The sequence below is a fragment of the Ochotona curzoniae genome, unplaced genomic scaffold (genome assembly GCF_017591425.1).
Source record: "Ochotona curzoniae isolate NIBS_2020 unplaced genomic scaffold, NIBS_Ocur_1.0 contig_291, whole genome shotgun sequence".
In the NCBI taxonomy this organism is placed as follows: Eukaryota; Metazoa; Chordata; class Mammalia; order Lagomorpha; family Ochotonidae; genus Ochotona; species Ochotona curzoniae.
In genome coordinates this window covers 1,839,574-1,857,650 of record NW_024465649.1, presented here as the reverse complement: position 1 = coordinate 1,857,650, position 18,077 = coordinate 1,839,574, and the positions used below count along the sequence as shown (strand labels likewise).

The 18,077-nt window shown below is 36.4% G+C and overlaps 1 protein-coding gene across 3 annotated transcripts in view; it reads left to right on the top strand.

Moving 5' to 3' along the window:
- The window catches only part of PDE4B (phosphodiesterase 4B), a 449,962-nt gene that overhangs the window by 44,739 nt on the left and 387,146 nt on the right, over nt 1-18,077 (top strand). The gene's annotated exons all lie outside the window — the stretch shown is intronic.

Below are 18,077 nucleotides of genomic sequence, written 5' to 3'. Positions count from 1 at the left end.
CCATTTTGTTGAAAAAGACAGGATTTTATTGTATTTACCTTGGTAATATTCCATGCAGGATATCTAAAATATTTTCTTCATCCATTCATTAGTTGAAGGATATCTGGATAGACTCCTTATTTTAACTATTGTGAATTTAGTGGCAATAAACTTCAGGATATGAATAACCCTGTTGTACATTGAGTTTATGTTGTTTGGGTAAATTCCCTAAGACTGGGATTGCTGGGTCCATGTAGTTGATGTGTTTTAGATTTCCAAGGAGTGACCGTACTGCCCTCCCTAATGGTTGTATCAGTTAACATTTCTAGCAACAATATTTTATTTATTATTCATCCGTATCCTTGCCAACGTTTATACGTATGGATTTTTGGAGGATAGCCTTTCTAATTAGAGTGAGGTGAAACATTGTAATTTTCGTTTGTATTTTCCCAAGTGCTAATTATCCTAAGCCATTTTTTCGTATGTGTTTTTGTCATTTCTGTTTGATCCTTTGAAAAATGACTAACCCTGTCCTTGGCTCATTTCTTAATTTGTTTGGTTTCTTTTGAGTTTCTTCAGCTCCTTATATTTTTATATGGACATTAATCCTTTCTCAGATGCATAGGTTGTGAGAATGTATTCCCATAATATCCTTTGTTTTTTAAGTGATTACTTTGCTGTGATTACGTTTTAGTGTGAACTAAAAGCCCCATCTTATATTGTATACAAAAGTCAAATTACAATGCCTCAAGAATCTAAATCTAAGGCCTAAAGCAATCAAATTATCAGAAGAAAGAAGCACTGAATGACACTGGAATAAGCAAAAACTTCTTGGGTGAGATTCAAATAATACAGGCAATAAAAGTGAAAATATACATAATGAGATTATTTCAAACCATGAAACCATTTGTTTTCAATTTTCTGTGACTTGCGTGTGTCAGTGCTTTGTTTATTTTCCTTCTTTATTAATGGCTTGAAAGCCTTTTTAATATATTTATATAGTAATATGTTCTACTTTGGTGAGCTGCAAATATCTTGGTCCAGGTTGACTTGTTGTCTTCCTGTTCTTATAGTGTTTCTTGATGATTAGAAATTATTTCTGTTGGACCTGGCATGGAAGCCTAGTGGCTATAGTCCTTGCCTTGCATTGCTAGGATCCCAATGGGCACTGGTTCATGTCCCAGCTATTCCACTTCCCAACCAACTCCCTGCCTGTGACCAGGGAAAGCAGTAGAGGACAGCCTAAGACCTTGGGACCCTGGCCTGTGTGAGAGACCAGGGAGAAGCTTCTGGCTTCTAGCTATGGATGGGCTCAGCTCTGGCCTATGTGGTCACTTGGAGAATGAACCAGTGGATGGAAGATATTTGTCTCTCCTTCTCTCTCTAAAATCTGCCTTTCCAATAAAAATAAATAAATCTTTTAAAAATTACTTGTATTATTTGTGTTGATGTAACTGACTTTTAATCTTTTGTTTCTTATGGTCAATGCTCTGTGCCAACCAGTTCTTTTCTAACCTTAATTCAGAAAGATATTCTTTTGTGTTTTCTCTAAAAGTGTTGAAGTCAAGCAAAAAAAAAAAAGTACTGAAGTCAGCATATTGTTTGTTAACTCAACCACATCCTAATAATTTGCATGGCTCTTTTTATCATGTTAAGATTCCAGTTATGCAGGGATTTGTTTCTAGCCTCTATTCTGATTTGTTTGTCCTCTGTGTTGATCTCTGAGATTTTTAATGATGTATGTCTGGGAGTCAATTTTCCCTATTTTATTATTCCTCAGAAATTATTTTTTCTGTGCCATTTGTTTAAAATGTAAAGATAGCCGATTGTGTCTTATGAATACATATTAGAATTTTGAATGTGATTACATGAAATCTGTAGAGCTATTTGGGAAAATTGGCACTTTATATGGTATTGAATCTTACTAGTCACTGGCATACATATTTTATATTTCTTTATTCATTTGTGGACTTTAAATACTTCGTAAAATTTTATAAATTTTACAACTGGATTTGCAATGTTCTATTTGATTTTTATTTTGGTGCAAATCATATTAGTTTTTCAGTTAGTGATTGTTCAAGGAACAAGATTATGACATTATGATTATGACATTACAGCCAACTCTATGTTATCATATTACTGCCTATAGCAACTTGTATAGATTTGCTTGTCATTTACAGATAAATTCATTTTTTTTTTAAATTTTTATTATTATTTTCTCATTGGAAAGGCGGATATACAGAGAGGAGAGACAGAGAGGAAGATCTCCCATCCAATGATTCACTCCCCAAGTGAGTGCAACGGCTGATGCTATGCCGATCCGAAGCCAGGAGCCTCTTCCGGGTCTCCCACGTGGGTGCAGGGTCCCAAAGCTTTGGGCCGTCCTCGACTGCTTTCCCAGGCCACAGGCAGGGAGCTGGAAGGGAAACGGGGCTGCGGGGATTAGAACCGGCGCCCATATGGGATCCCGGGCGTGAAGGTGAGGACCTTAACCACTTGCGCCACTGCGCCGTGCCCGATAAATTCATTTTTTATAAATATCAACACTTTTGTTTCCTTATTTCTAGCCATCATGCCTTTAAAATTTATTTTATTGGTTGAAATTGGGGTGGAAATGCAGATGATGTCATTCAGAAATGGGATAGAGCTAGGGCTGGATACTCAGTTTGGTCTCCTGTGGGTGACAGAGACCTAACCAGCTGAGCCATCCTGCTGTCTTTCAGGATGAGCATTGGCACTGAATTGCAATGGAGAATGATGCCCATACTGGAGCCTAGGGATTTTGATATGTAATGTCAGTGTTCCAAGAAGCAGCTAACAGATTTACAAATGTTGTTCCTAGTCTTTAATGAAATTTGTATTTCTATAATTTTATTGAATGTTTGTAATAGATGTGTTTGTCATCCTTATTGTAAATGACACTTTAGTCGATCTTAATTTATTGCTGTTTTTATTTATTTATTACTGTATTTATTGCTAGTCTGTTATAGTTGTCTTATTTTAGATTATGAAAATATCCTTGTATTCTTAACAATTACAATATTTTGTTTAAATCAGGTATGGGATAGACATTAATTTATTTAAAAACTTCATATTTCATCTATTATTTTTGTGGTAATAAACTTTTGTTTTACATTATATTCAGAAGATTAATGATCTGCTACATAATTTATCAAAGAAATAAAAAGAAAAAAGACATTGTTTCAGCAATAAAATAGGCTAGGGCTATAAGTAATAACCAATTATAAAAAATATTCAATTTAAAATGTTTGAAGTAGTCAAAAAATCATTGAAACTGCAGTAATATATAATTCTTTAAAAAATAGCAAGTGCTAGAAAGGTTGTGGAGAAAATGATACCTTAGTACAACCATATGGAGGGAAGTTTGACGATTCATCAGAAATCCAAAAATAGATCGACAGATCAGCTTTTCCACTTCTGGGAAATTACCCCAACAAAATGAAATCAGCATATGAGATATTCATTTGTATCTCCATGTTTATTGCAGCTCAATTTACAACAGCTAAGGTATGGAATCAACCCAGATGCCCATCTACTGAAAGAAATGGCATAGATGCAGAGCTGGCTACAGGGACAGGAGCTTGTGTCACAGGGTGCTGCATTCTGAAAGTCCTACTGTTAACTTAATGCTGTCGTCTCCATGAATTTCATTATTATTACTTTATCAATTATTTATTCCCGAAGTAAATACTCCAATTCATTGATTCTCTCCCAAACTGCGCACAATGGCTAGGGCTAGGCTAGGCTAGGGCCAACCTGAACCTGAAGCTGGTCATTAAATCTGAATGACCCTCATGGATACTAGGAATCTAACTTCAAGATTCACAATTCTGCATTGCAAGGTCTATGGCAGCAGGATGTTAGAATGAGGAACCAGCACTGTGAATTGAATCTAGACACTCTGAAATGGGTCATGTGTCATCTGAATTAGCACATTTACTACTAGGCCAAATGTCTATTTCCATAAGACCCAGTTTTAATTTTTTTCATGAGCTTCCTAGATAGAGTATCTGTTCTTGCATAGACAATTTGGTGTAGAGGAATATGGTCTTCCAAAATCTAAAAAATCTGGGGTTGAATCTTGCCTTTTGTTTTCTGTGCTGTATGAACCCTTTCTTTTCCTCATTGGAAGAACGATGGTAAGAAGGCCAACAACCATTTGAAATTTTGTGATGAAAGTATAATTGGTAAATATCACTACAACCATGTGGAATGCAGCTGTTGCAGGAAAGAGCTCTACCTGTTACACCTCAAGGCTGGTCCCTAAATATATTCTGTAATGCTACTCTGATGCATCATTACAATTTTAAATTTTCCAACAGAAGCCTTAAAATAACATGTTTGCAATTGGAAGTGACATTCCATAAACAAAACACATCTGTGCTACAAAGTGTCAAGCATAGCTTTGAGATCCTCTCTAGTACAAAATTCCCTGCATAACCAGATTATCTATCCCCAAATTGTCCTTTAGTATTTTTTGGCAAGACTTAGAACCCAAATAACCTCCTGTATGCGTCAAATACACATATACACTCTGTTGGTGAATGGTAGCCTTTCCTTAACAAGGGAAAGGAGGTGCGGGGCCTTGGAGCAAAGGAACCTTGTTTTATGGGTTCCACCCCATTGGCAGCTCTCTGCAGAACATTTTAATTTCACCAAACAGGTAGAATCTACAGGGTCCTCGTCATGCTTGTCTGTCATTCATTTTCATTGAATGAGAATGTTCCTGGTGACATCTGCTGAGGGAAAAAACTGAAAGTCAGAATGCAAAAGGGATGAGTATAATCATTTTCTTCAAAAACCATCATAATATCCACCACAATTGGAACACTGACATCAGAAGTGTATTTTCCCACAGTTCTAGAAGCTTGACGTCTAAAATAAAAATGCCAGCAGGACTGAGTGTCCTCTGAAACTGTGTGTTTAAGAACACCCTTCCTTGCCCCATCCAGCTCTGGTGTGGCTTGCAGATCCTCGATAACCGTGATTACAGCCCCCCACTCTGCCACCACCAGGCAGCATTCTTGCTACGTGTCTGTCTTCACTTGGCATTCTCCTTGCCTCAACATCAGTCATGTTGGATTAAATGTTCTATACAACTAAAGTGTAGCCTCACATTGATTTCATCTGTAAAGTTCCAATAAGATTTCATGTATTCCCTGCAGCACTTGCACCCCACATGGTTGCTGGCTCAATTCCCAGCTGCTCCACTTCTGTCTACCTTATTACTAATGGCCTGGGAAAGCAGGAGACAGTAAGTGTCTGGGTGCCTGAACTTTGGTAGCTTCTGGCTCCTTACTTCATTTTGTAGCCATCTGAGGAGTTAACCAGTGGATGCAAAGTATTTCTCTTTGTCCCTAATTCTCTGTGGCTCTTCATCTAATATAAGTGGATCATTTAAACCATTTAAGTCTGGTTCCATTCCTGGGGTAGCAGAAATAAAACGTTTTGTGTATTTTGTTTTGCAACACCAGAGGGCAGTATTGCTGCACTGATCATTTCATGTCTCTGACACTGTACTTTATAGGTTTCAGGACACAGGGCACCTCTTTCTGGTGGGTAATCATTTGGGAATTGCACAGAAGTTGACTCAGCCTATTTATCATTAACATCACATTAATTTTAATGCCAGCTTATAAAATAAAACTTCTGATGAGCGAACACATTTCAAATGTTGTGTATTTGCTTTACTGTTGGTGATTCTGTAACTTCTGAGGATTCTGGTTCTATCCTATTGTAGAGTGTCTACAGATGTTAATAGTTTGGAAATCTGAATTCCTTTAAGGGAACTTTATATCATGTTAATGGGAAATAAGGAAGAATCCACTCTTTGACATCCAGGATGAATAACGTACCAATGGATGAACTTCTGTGGGATATGACTTACATGTTTACAAGAGGTTGAAACTTGTGTCAAGTACATACAAGTCAATTTATTTGGCACTAGAAGGTACAGTTGTCATTATAAGCGTAACAATAAGTACCTTTCATTCCTCAGGGTAGCCTGGCAATGCTGTTTCAGTTAGATTCCTTTTCATAGAAGAATCATGCAATGTGCGTATTATGGCTTCCTTTTTTCCAGATAAGGCAGCAAACATGCGCCTCACCCCTCAGGTTGTGAACGGCGTAGACGGCGGTGCTGAGTGCTGAACCTATGCTGTCCCCTCTGCTCCACATTGCCCAGCCATCGGTAGGGAAAGCAGTTGAATCCAAGCGATTCAATAACAAATAGTTCTATGGAACATTCAATCCCCTTTGTTCCCTGACCCATCCAGGTTTTGTACTGGATTTGATGACCTGAAATCAAAGACAAAACGTTATTTGAAGTCTAAATTTTATAAGTTCATTTTTTCCTCTCAACTTTTTATATCTGAGCAAGTGTTTAATGTCTTATATCTCTGAATATCTTTAATTAATTTATGTTTTATTTGACTCAGAAAGAGAGAGAAAGAAAGGAAAAGAGAAAAATCTTCCATCCACTCGTTCACTCCCTAAATGCCTGCAATGGCTGGGATCTTCAGTAGCTGAGACTGTGCTGATGTAATGCCTGAAGCCAGGAACTTACTCTCATTTGTTAAATGAATGGCAAGGTTCCATGGACTTGGATAATCACTGCTGCTTCCCACAGTGTGGGATCTGGAATTGGAGTTGAGAACAACGACTTTAAACCCAGACAGTCTGATAAGAAATGTGGGTGACCCACTTGACATGTTAGCAACTGTACCAAATGCCTACTCCCCGATCTCAGTGGGAGCACTGTGCGGAAGATTCCAGAAGAGACTGGGGCTTTTTATAGCTGCCATTTCATTCTGCTTGCTGGTCAGTGGCTGAGGGTTGGAAATCAGGGTTGTGTGTAGCATAGTCAATTCACACAATGCATTTTCCTCTGAGGAGTCTGAGGCACAAGCTAAGATTCCAGAATAGAATGTTCCTGCTTCCTAATGATTGAATTTCTTGGGCTAATACAATTCTTCTTTCCAAAGAATGTATCTGTTGAGATTTATAGCACCACGGAATCAGAGTGGCTTGTGTCCTAGCTTTGCCATTTCCCGCATGTTGATTCTGAACAAACTTCATGGGCCTCGTATAGGAGATGAAATTCTTCATCTGGGAAAGACAGAGAAGAATAGTAGCAGTTTCTCAGCCCTGTGAGAAATATAGGTAAGCAATGCAGCATACATATAACCACATATACATACACACAAACAAAAATGCACAACGGGTATTTTTATGAATGCACCCTGCTTTGTGATCAGGCCACAGCTGTCTTCACCAATCCATCACTCATCTGAGCAGTGCTCAGTGAAGCCACTGGGTGTCTCTAGAGCACTTAAAGAGTAAAAACAGTAACAACAAAAAAGGACTGTGAATGCGCTTGTGAATTCTAAAGACTGACAAAAGTACCAAATCACTCTAATGGCTCCCTTCTGTGACCCCAGCTCCTTGACACACATCTAGGCTTTGCATTCACCTAGTTAGATGAAATCAGTACACAGGTGTTGAGCACCTAAGGGGTGCTAGGGAAACTTGAAAGGTGTTTCCTAAGAACCCAAAGGTGCTCTCAGAACACATGGGTCATATGAAGCATGTTGCTGATGGTATGAAGAAAACTAAAACCTTAACAATGGATGACTTTCAGTCATTTCCCTGAACAGGAATGAAAGAAATGAATGAGTTATGCAGACATCTTTGAACACAGTTCTTGGAAGAGGGAGCAGAAAGCCAGAGGCTTCAAATGAGGAAGCGTGCTTGTTATGTTTGCGAAACATCAGGGATGCCTGGGCAAGCCATACTAATTAGTGGGTTTCCTGTGAATTCATTTCCCTTTGAGAGATAATGTCCATTATAATGTTACCGTTTCTCTTCTATAGGTGCTCATAAGAAGAATGACAGTCATTAGTGCTTATGTGTACTTGCTGTGTGCTAGATTAGTTCTTATAACCTTACCAAATAAATGTAATTTTCTGCTGCTATTCAGATAATCTAGTGAATTTTCTTAAGGTAAAATCCAGTAAGTTGGTGAGGCAGCAGTATATTGCACTTAAAATTTCTGTCTGCAGGATCACTCCAGGAAAAGCCAGATGAGTGAAAAATGCACAGTTGTGTTTATGATGTTGTGGAAAGCTTCCAAGAGGAGACTCTGGGTGACTTAGCACTGTCAAGGATGAGGGTTAGTTCCTTAAGTGAGGAGGGGTGGGGTAGGAGTGGAGAGAGAGCTTTCTGGCAGAAACAAAGTGCAGAGGTTAGGAACCTCATAGTGTGTGCAGGGAACAGCTAACTTAATGGTTTTAAATGAGACTGAAAAGTCCAAAACAGTAAATCTAATAGTCAAATTGCTGTGTGCAAGGGGCTATTCCACCATTGAAGACTGACTGTTCAAATATTTGACTTTGACCTAAATATAGCATAATCTGTCAGGATTACCCTGTTGGTGGACTCAAACAGATGAGCTGGTTGAATTGGATTCTCTTTCTCAAAATTTTATAGCAAGGGTGCAGATAACATAGGTATTCCAAGGAAGATGGTCCCAACTGAGAACTCAGAAGCCAGTGGAGGCCATGTGAAAACTAATTAGAAGATTGTCTGTAGATAGAGCAAACTGGAGCCAATCCAGAGGAGCACAGAGAATGTCACGTAATCTCTGAGAGATGAAAATTGTACATCCTCAGCTCTGTTGCATTTCCAGTTACCAGTTCTTAAGACCTCATGAATCAGGCACTCTCCTTATCTTAAAATTAGAAGCATCATGGAGTTTTTGACTCACACTGTCAGTTTTAATGGTGAAAGTGGGAACTATTAATACTAGTTGGAAAAGTCCTATAGCTAGCATTTATGTGATGGTAGCTCTCCAGAAAACAGCAGTAGCTGTGACAACAATGGGCCCAAGTATGACTGACTGTGTATGCCAGGTTCCATGATGTCAAACTCCCATGAGGCATGGTTCTCTGTTACCAATGGGACGTCATCTTGCTTCAAGATTTCCAAAATTTGTCTTATGGTGTGACAAAGCCACTACCTATGAATTGCTCTACCTAAAACACTCTATTCTGTACCTCTTCCTCTTTAATTTTTGTTAGTGCTTTTGAGTATATTTGATCCTTGCAACTACAAAAAGAGCAGACTAGTAATGCACTCGAGTCTGAATATGCAGACAGTTCCAAGCCTCTTTTAAACTCCTTGAAGGGAGAGACTGTCTTAATTTTCCTTTTTCTTTCTACTCCAAATACAAAAGCTGTCAGCATCTTCTGAATTATTGTTAGAGGCATCTAACATTGAACACTATAGCAATGCTATCCAGCTGTGCTTTATAATTTTCTATTTAGCAGTGGGCAAATAAATTCATGAAAACAGAAATCTTATGTTGTTGGTATATTGTAAGACCTTGGTTCTGACTTTCTCACCCAGATCTGATTATTTTCAACTCACTACCCTTATTGAACTCTAGGATTCTGTTAGCAGAAAGTGAATCTTGATAATTTAATTAAAGGATAGAATTATTTGTGGCCACATGGATACTAACTGCTTGATCAGCTTCTCTTCCGCCTGTTCACATCCACCTGAGGCAAGCACTGGCACTCATTCGTTGTTCCATTCTTCAAGTACCACAATCTTTGTCTTCAGACATAAATTACACTTGGAAGCTTATTAGTCTGGGTTGCGCATGTACACTTCTTTCTAAAATATAGATGTAAAAATTTTCCTTTTTCTTCCTATTTGTGTATAAAATATCTTTAGACTGTTTCACTTACTAGCAAGATAGCAGAAGAGTTCAATTTTGGTCAAATTTCATAAAAGAAAAAAATTTTTTTTCTGTTTCTAAGTGATAAAAATGGAAGACATTTCCTTAGAACATCCTAAATGGGTTAGGGTTAAATGATTGGTTTGACAATATGGCAGTTACAGTGAAACAAAATTTATTCCAAGCGAAGCGTGTGTAACCTGATCTCTCTAGCTCTCACTTGTCTTGCATACACGTGTACACACACACACACACACACACACACACACACACACACACACTTTCTTCTGTAGCAATTCTCAGTGTGAACAGAATTAACTGAAATTGTGTTTCTACCAACACTATTCTTTTAAAGTAGTTTGGTTAAATCTTTTTTACTTGCAACAGTTTTCCAAGGTTATGAGCCATGCAATAAGATGATAAAAATATTAGAAGTTTTTCAAGACATATTATTCCAAAATACTGTAAAAAGTAAACCGATAACTCATACTTGTACCTGAAAATGCTTAAATCTCAGCTTTTTTTTTTCCGTAGGCCCGTAAATTACCATCAAGAAGGCCGAAAGTGCTTGCTACTAGTATTTCTGGTTATAAATCATGATGTGAAAATCAGTTTTCAGAATTATTTATGCTTGCATTGTATCAATTCATATTTCTGTTAATGTAAATTAATGACAACACAAAGTTAAATAAGCATTCACAAAGTATGCACATCATGCTATTTTGTATACTCCTATGGGATATTTTCCAAAGCATTTCTTATAATTCTGAAAAAGAACCAAAATGTTACATCTAATAAAGGGATATGATTTAATTTACAGTCAGGAAACAGGCTGCAGCGAGAGTGCTTAAAACCTTGGTGTACAAGAATATACTAAGTGGTGAAAACAAGCTGTGAAACATTGTGATGATATTTTAAACACTGAATGATGAATATGAAACTGGAAAAATGATGGTGGTGTTTGTACTTGTTAAACACTGTGAAAGAAAGAAAGAAAAAAAGAAAGGAAGCAAGAAAGAGAGAGAGAGAGAAAGAAGGAAAGAAAGAAAGAAAGAAAGAAAGAAAGAAAGAAAGAGAGAAAGAAAGAAAGAGAAAGAAAAAGAAAACACAAGAAAGGAATTATAGAGGAAAGTATTCTTGTTTTTAGAATTGTATTTTTGAAATATGTGAAATCTGTTCTCTTTATATAATCAAAAACATTAAAACTATATATGTTAGCAGTGGTTATAACTGATACAGTAATTAAAGTCATGTCAATTTACTGTCCTAGTTATATTTTAATTGTGTTCTATTTTTGCTGTCTTTAAAATCCTGAGCAATGTAAGTTTGAGGGGCCATCACAAATCTTCACAAGTGTATGGGAACATCACCAGGTACATGAGAAATCAAGGTATGAGTGGACTTAAAAAAAATTGTGCCAAAATAAAGTTATCTTTTAATTCAAAGACCGTGAGCCTTAAAATTATCATCTTATGTGCTCAATACAAGAACATGTAACTATTTCATGAAATTTCTGTCCTTTATTCAAGAATAGGTTTTAGAAAAGTGAATGGATGATCTAGAGGCAAGAAACATCTTGGGCAACCTAAATCAATGGCTGCTTAAAGAGCTAAGACAGCTCATCTCCCCACAGAGCAAAGAGAACAAAGCTTTTACTGTACTATTAATTAGAATGCAGCTTTGCATAGTCTCTGGTTACAAACATCAGTGAAATTGGTACTGGATCCTATTCTCAAAAGGGCACAAAGCACATATTGTTGTCAGAATATATCCAGTACAGAAAAATGACATCCTTGGAATAAAAATTATATACATCTTACATGGAGCAAACCCCATGAAACTCGTTTACAGGTTTAAATATTCAGTCATGGTGAACAGTTCCAGAGATCTTGTCAACTGGTTTTAGTTCTTGCTACATAAAATTAATGTCCTTATATCTCAGGAACTTAAGACTTAACATTTTTAATAGTTTATCCTAGAAGATTTTTAAAAATGACTGGTATGTAAATATTGTCAACCATGGTGGTTCCTAATTAATGCACAAAGTAATTATGAACCACACCTTGCTCTCATTTGGGTAGTGCAGTGGTTGGCATGGTAGACAGTCAACAAAGGTGTATAACCTTGATAGGACCAGAAAATATGCTCACTTGAAGATTTCTCTTCTATGCATGCTATTGAGTAGAGTGGTGTAATCGAAAGAGCAATGAACCGAGAGACCAGATCTTTGGTTTGAATCTTAGCTCTTCTATTATCCTAAAGTATGGTATTTTCTGATTGTGGTTCCATTTGTCCATTTTTAAAAAAAGATGATATAGCTAGATTAACTCCAACAGGAGTTTATTTCAGATATGAACAACCATGATTTTAAGGTTTTTGGTTAGGTTTTTTTTTCCTTTCTGTGTTTTTGAAAATGCACGCATTTATTAATGCACGCAGCATATGCTTATTGAATTTCTTTGGACCTCAGTTGTTATGCTAAATTGTGCAAAATAAACCTGCAAGCAAGATGCTTGCAGTGCCTGACTTTGGGCTCCCATTCTGCTGTGATTATATTATGCATTACTTGACAACCTGTAATTAAAAACAAACAAAACTTTTTTTTTCTCATAGTTTAAAGTACAATCTTGAATGAAAAAATACTCCTGTTGGGGAGAATTTTTTGGTCAATCTTTAATGAGGTAGAAGAATTTACGAAGATTAAAGTCATAATTCACATTTTCTCACAGATTGGGGCAGAAAAATGACAAAGTTAGCATTTTCTGTTTTTTATTGACATTCTAAGGTATACTTCATATTATTATATTACCACATATTTAAAATGCAGTTTGTAAGTTCTCTTTTACAGGTTCTTATGTTTTTAATGTACATCAAATTCTGCTTACTTGATGTAATATTTCAGTAACACATAATGAATTGTATTTTTATGTAATTATTACCCAACCTATATTTTTATTTTATTACCTAAACTTTTATTTAAAATAGTCATAGCTACATTTTGGTGTAACATAGCTGTTTATTGCTTTGATCTAAAAGTATGCATGAAACAGAATATAATAAGATTTTTAGTTTTGCTTGAGAAATGCCCTGCTTTCTCAGTGTCGGTCAGGAAGGACTGATTGTGATGCAGTATCTTCCAGCTTCTCAGAGGTTTGAACACAGTATGATTTTTCTCCTTGTCTACACCACACATTCATATTGGTGTTCAACACTGGCTGAGCAGTTAGTGTCTCAAATATTTTCCTAAGTGTGAAAGGGCAAGGAGGCTCTCGCAGGCCTACCTAGGAAACAGATCATGGTTCCGAGTGAGTCACATGCCCCATAGTCTCAGAAAGCAGCCTGAACCTGCTCCCCTTCTGTGACTGGGCGGAGGATGGCTGGGGACCCTCATTACCTCTATGCTGCATCATGGAATGAAGGGATTGTTTGCAGGAATTAGGTTACTTAATTTGCTGGGGCTCAATTAATTGCTAGCTGTATCCTGGCAATGTATTTAGTTGAGAAGCCATTTAAAATATGTTAAAATATTAACTTTCTTGAGCAATGTATTGCAGTATATAATCCACTGCAAGAATTCTTTCAGAATCTTCACATTTTCGATCTCTGGCAGTGTTTGTAATGGTATATATTTTTGCACTTTTGTTGAGGAATATAACTTGCTTTGTTACCGTGATTTGTAAAAGCATTAGATAAGATGAGCAAGGTTTGGTTGTTGGTTTGTATAATTCTTCTTTCTTTTTGGATTTTCATTAAGCTTTTTCAGGCCTTACTTTGACTTTCACTTTCAGCATTGTTCCTTCCAGGGAGCCTGTGGGTGCTTGCTCATTTTCTTTTGTAACTTAGTTTTGACCAAAAGACATCCGAAATTTCACATAGAAAGATCCTTTGAAACTTGCAATACTTCTTGATATCAATCTTGAAGATTCATTTCACTGTTCTGCTTTCTAAGGTAAAACAGTGAATAATGCATAAGTATCTTTTATTTTTACATCTTTATTTTGATTTACATTAGTAATGCTATTAATTTATTGATGCGTCCGACATACCTGTTTATTGTGTTCTTCCTATGTAGCAGGCATCCAGATTGACTTAATTATAAGAATATTACAAAGGTAAAAAATAGAAAATGCACTTTAATTATATCATTAGTGTCAGGACTAGACTGTTTCCTATGTTCTTTTGTATAGGGTGATATCTGAGGACATTTTGAAAATATTTGTGGAGAATGAACTAAAAGGTAAATAATTTGGGTGGAATTAAAAATAGATATATCTATCAGGAGTCTTCAAAACATTTATGGAAAATGAATATTTTGAAATAATTAGGCAAGGGTTGCCAAATTTTTATGCCAAAATAAACTGATCTTTTAAGTCCATTTCCCATAAATGTTTTGAAATAGCATTGAATGCATTTGGAAGATTACTGACATGGAGGTAAGTGCATTGTACAACACACCAAAATGTTTTGGTACCATGCTTCTTTTTGTGTGTCTACACTGGCCATATGCTTTGATAGAACATAAAGCTTTTTATGGGGCCCAACGCAGTGGCTAAGTGGCTTAAGTCCTCATCTTGAACGTGCCAGGATCCCATATGGACTCTGGTTCTAATCCCGGCAGCCCCACTTCCCATCCAGCTCCCAGCTGGCCTGGGAAAGCAGTCAAGGACAGTCCAAAACCTTGGGACCCTGTACGCACGTGGGAGACCTGGAAGAGGATCTGGGCTTTGGATCGGCACAGCACTGGCCGTTGTGGTTGCTTGGGGAGTGAATCATTGGATGGAAGATATTTCTGTCTTTCCTTCTCTCTGTATATCTGACTTTGCAATAAGAATAAATAAATCTTTAAAATAAAGGCTTTTTTATGAAAGAGACCATCTTTTCATGTATTTTATGTTCAAGTGGGGAAAATAGATGTATTGATATATAATTAACAAATAAACAGGGTAATAAACTCTACGGTAAAAGAATATTCCATGTGTAATGCAAATACCAAGATTGTGAATAGCCGGTCTGGAGGTGTCATTAGAATGTTTCAAGAGTAGGGGAACTGAGTGCCATTTGACATGACTCAGGTCCTACGTGGAAGAGTTTGGAAGAAAGGGAAGGAATGTCGCTGGAATTATAGCAGTGGGATGATTGCATAAAAACCCATGGAATAGGACTTTGTCTTCAGCTTACTCAAAATTCAGAAGAGATCTTTTCTAGGTAAGAAAAGAGAGGATAAAGAACTCCTTAAGAGGCGTTTGTAAAGGATTGGAATTTATCTTGTAGGTACCTGGGGTAATTAATTCTATAAAGCAAGAGAAAAGCATGGCTGCACTGTTGGTGGGAAAAGAAGAGGAGAAACTGGTAAAATGGGACTTGGAGGAACTCACAGGTTAAAAAAAATCTCAGCATTGTCAGTTTAATTCTCCAATGCATAAATTATAGGCAATTAAAATGGGTGACTAATTCTTATACTCTAAGTTATAATATTATGACTGTGTACTTAGAAAATGGCAGCTGGTCCTTTAGTAACCTGATTGCTTTTTTTCATAAAATGTCTCCATGAAATTTTCTTTGAAGTACCATTACATTTGTTAGAAAGCAGTAGACATTAATAGCTTTAGTAGTCATTGCTAATAGTCATTGCTGCTTTCTGTTATGAGAATAACTTAGTACAGGACACTTATTTAGGCATTTATATTAATAGATTCTAATGGATACAGTGGGGGAAATTTCTTAGAGATTCATTTTTATGAAGAGCCTTTAGTGACTAAATGCAAAACCCTATTAGTAAATGAGGGAGAGATGCTGTCATATACATCAACTTTTTGAGAATACTTCAAAAATTTAATAGAAAACTGGAGTTAAGAGGTTAGTCTATTTTGATGCAACAATTTTTCTGATCCATGCATTTGAAGGCCTTTCAATGTTAATGGAACATATGTAGTGTAAGGAAACCATAGATTTCAAAATGATTTGCATAAAAGTAAATCTCATTTAATTCTAACTTTTCCATAAGTTGTTTGAAGTTCTGTTGCCGGTATCCATTTTCATAGTTTGAATAATGATATGTGTTGAAGTGGAATGACAGTATTGAGATTGAGGTTTATTGCAGCTACTGCAAAAGTACAATAGGATTGCAGTGTCCAGAGAAGATGCTCTTATTAGTAATATCTGCTGTTTTTGACATATCAGGAATAAAAATGGAGGATGAGTGGTGCTAGAATTGGCTAAACTGTAAGACATCACTGCTGAAATGCTTAAACAGGTGCTATGCTGAGTTTCTTGTAACTATAGTAATTATCTCAGAAGTGAGCATCGTTATCAAAAAGTGAAAAAAAGCAGTTCATAATTTTTCTTCCTTGAAGTTTTAAATGCTACATCTTGTATGAATATAAAGGCTATATCTACCATGGTTATGTATGCTCTGATTCGCTTAGGGCTTCTGCATTGCTGTGCTTTAATTATCAAAAATTCCTCTGTTTGATTTAGTGTTTCTGCATTGTTATTTCTTTACTTTCAAAAATTCCCCTGACCTAGTAATAGTTGCACTATAATCGTCTTATACTTTTTATCCCACAAACATACTCCATTGTTTTAATTTCTGTAGACCCAGCTGAATATATAAGGAATTGACGTTTTGTAGAAATTTTAGACTAATCAGTATTTTGCCTTGAATATTCTTTTGATTATATTTAGGTAAAGTTTAAGGAGCAAAGTGCTTTGTTGGCTGAAAATCTATGCCTTCTGGTTTAATCAGGAAAACTCAGGATTCGCCAGCTTTGAGCATTAGCTAATTGATAAATACTGGGAAAAATACCAGCCAGTTTCATTTTGCTTTAATTGAAAAACCATGTAGGATTATTCATTACTGCAGCTGCACTTCCATAGAACTAAAGGTAACTGGATGTTAAAGACACGCTTCGATGTGCAGGTAATTGTGAATGAACATAGATTTGCCAATGGAGACATTAAAAGTAAGCTATTTTTTATATTTAACCTAAAATATTTGAATATATATTTATATTTTATTTGTAAATTAGAATTTACTCTAGAAAGTAATTAATTTAATTCAGTATAATTTGTTTATTTTTTGCACTTTATTTGTTTTAAAGTCAGAATACATATAGTGAGAGTGTTGGAGAGAGAGAGAGGTATCTTTACATCCACTGGTTTATTTCCAAGGGGCCACACCTGCCATGGCTGGGTTAGGTCAAAGCCAGAAGTCAGGTGCTTGCTGTGTCTCCCATAGGGTTCAGGAACCCAAGGGCTGGGTCACTGTCTACTGCTTTCCCAGGCACATTAACAGGGAACTGAACATGAACAAGCACCCATTTGGGATTCTGCACTACAGGCATCATCTTAAGCCAACATGCTACGCTGCCAGATCCTATTTATTTGTTTAATTACACTGTGTGTGTGTGTGTGTGTGTGTGTGTGTGTGTGTTTTAAAGATTTTTTTTTTTTTACCTGCAACACAGAATTGTAGAGGAGAGAGGGAGAGCTAGAGAGAGATCTTAATCTGCTGGTTTACTCACCAAATGGCTGTAATGGTAGGGCTGTGCCAAGGAAGGAACTTCATTGAGGTCTCCCATGTGGTTGTGGGAGATAAATTATTTGGGTCATCTTCTGCTGCTTTTCCAGGCACATTAGCAGATAGTTGGACTGGAAATGGAATAGCTGGGGTTAGAAACAGTGCCCTTATAAAATGCCAGTGTGGTAGGTGTTAGCCTAGCCTGAAATGCCACAATAGTGGCCACAGTAGTTAAATTTAAGAAGTTTAGTTGGAGAAAGAAGTTAGGATTGGGACAGATATGGGCTTGGAAAAAGCTTTCAATGCTTGCTAGTTTTTGACTTTGAGTTTTTGCCCATGAATTCCTAAAGTATATAATTGGAAATGGAAATACTTATCTTGCAAATTTACTAGAGTAGTTGCACTCAAGAACTAGCATTTTTCTTTTCATTTATTTTTAAACTGGTATTTAATGTTATCCTGAGGAAAGGTTTATAGGAAGTCATTGTGAGAATGATATAAAATACCAAATTTCAACCTTTTAAGGGAGATTGTCATAATTTAGTTGAGATGACAGATACTTTCTCCCATCATACAAATATGAAATAATAACAATTATAGGAGGATAAAACAATGTAAAACATTTATAGCAAATAAATGTAGTGCTCAAATAATTTCTGTCAATGTGATGGAAATTTTAGAATATTACTGTTCTTTCTTTTAAACTCTATACAGATCCTGTTCCTCCACATGATTATGATACAGCGATTTTAGAAATTTTTGTTTATATACGAAAGAGTGAGAGAGAGAGAGATAGATTGTGAGTGTGAGCCCTCTCAC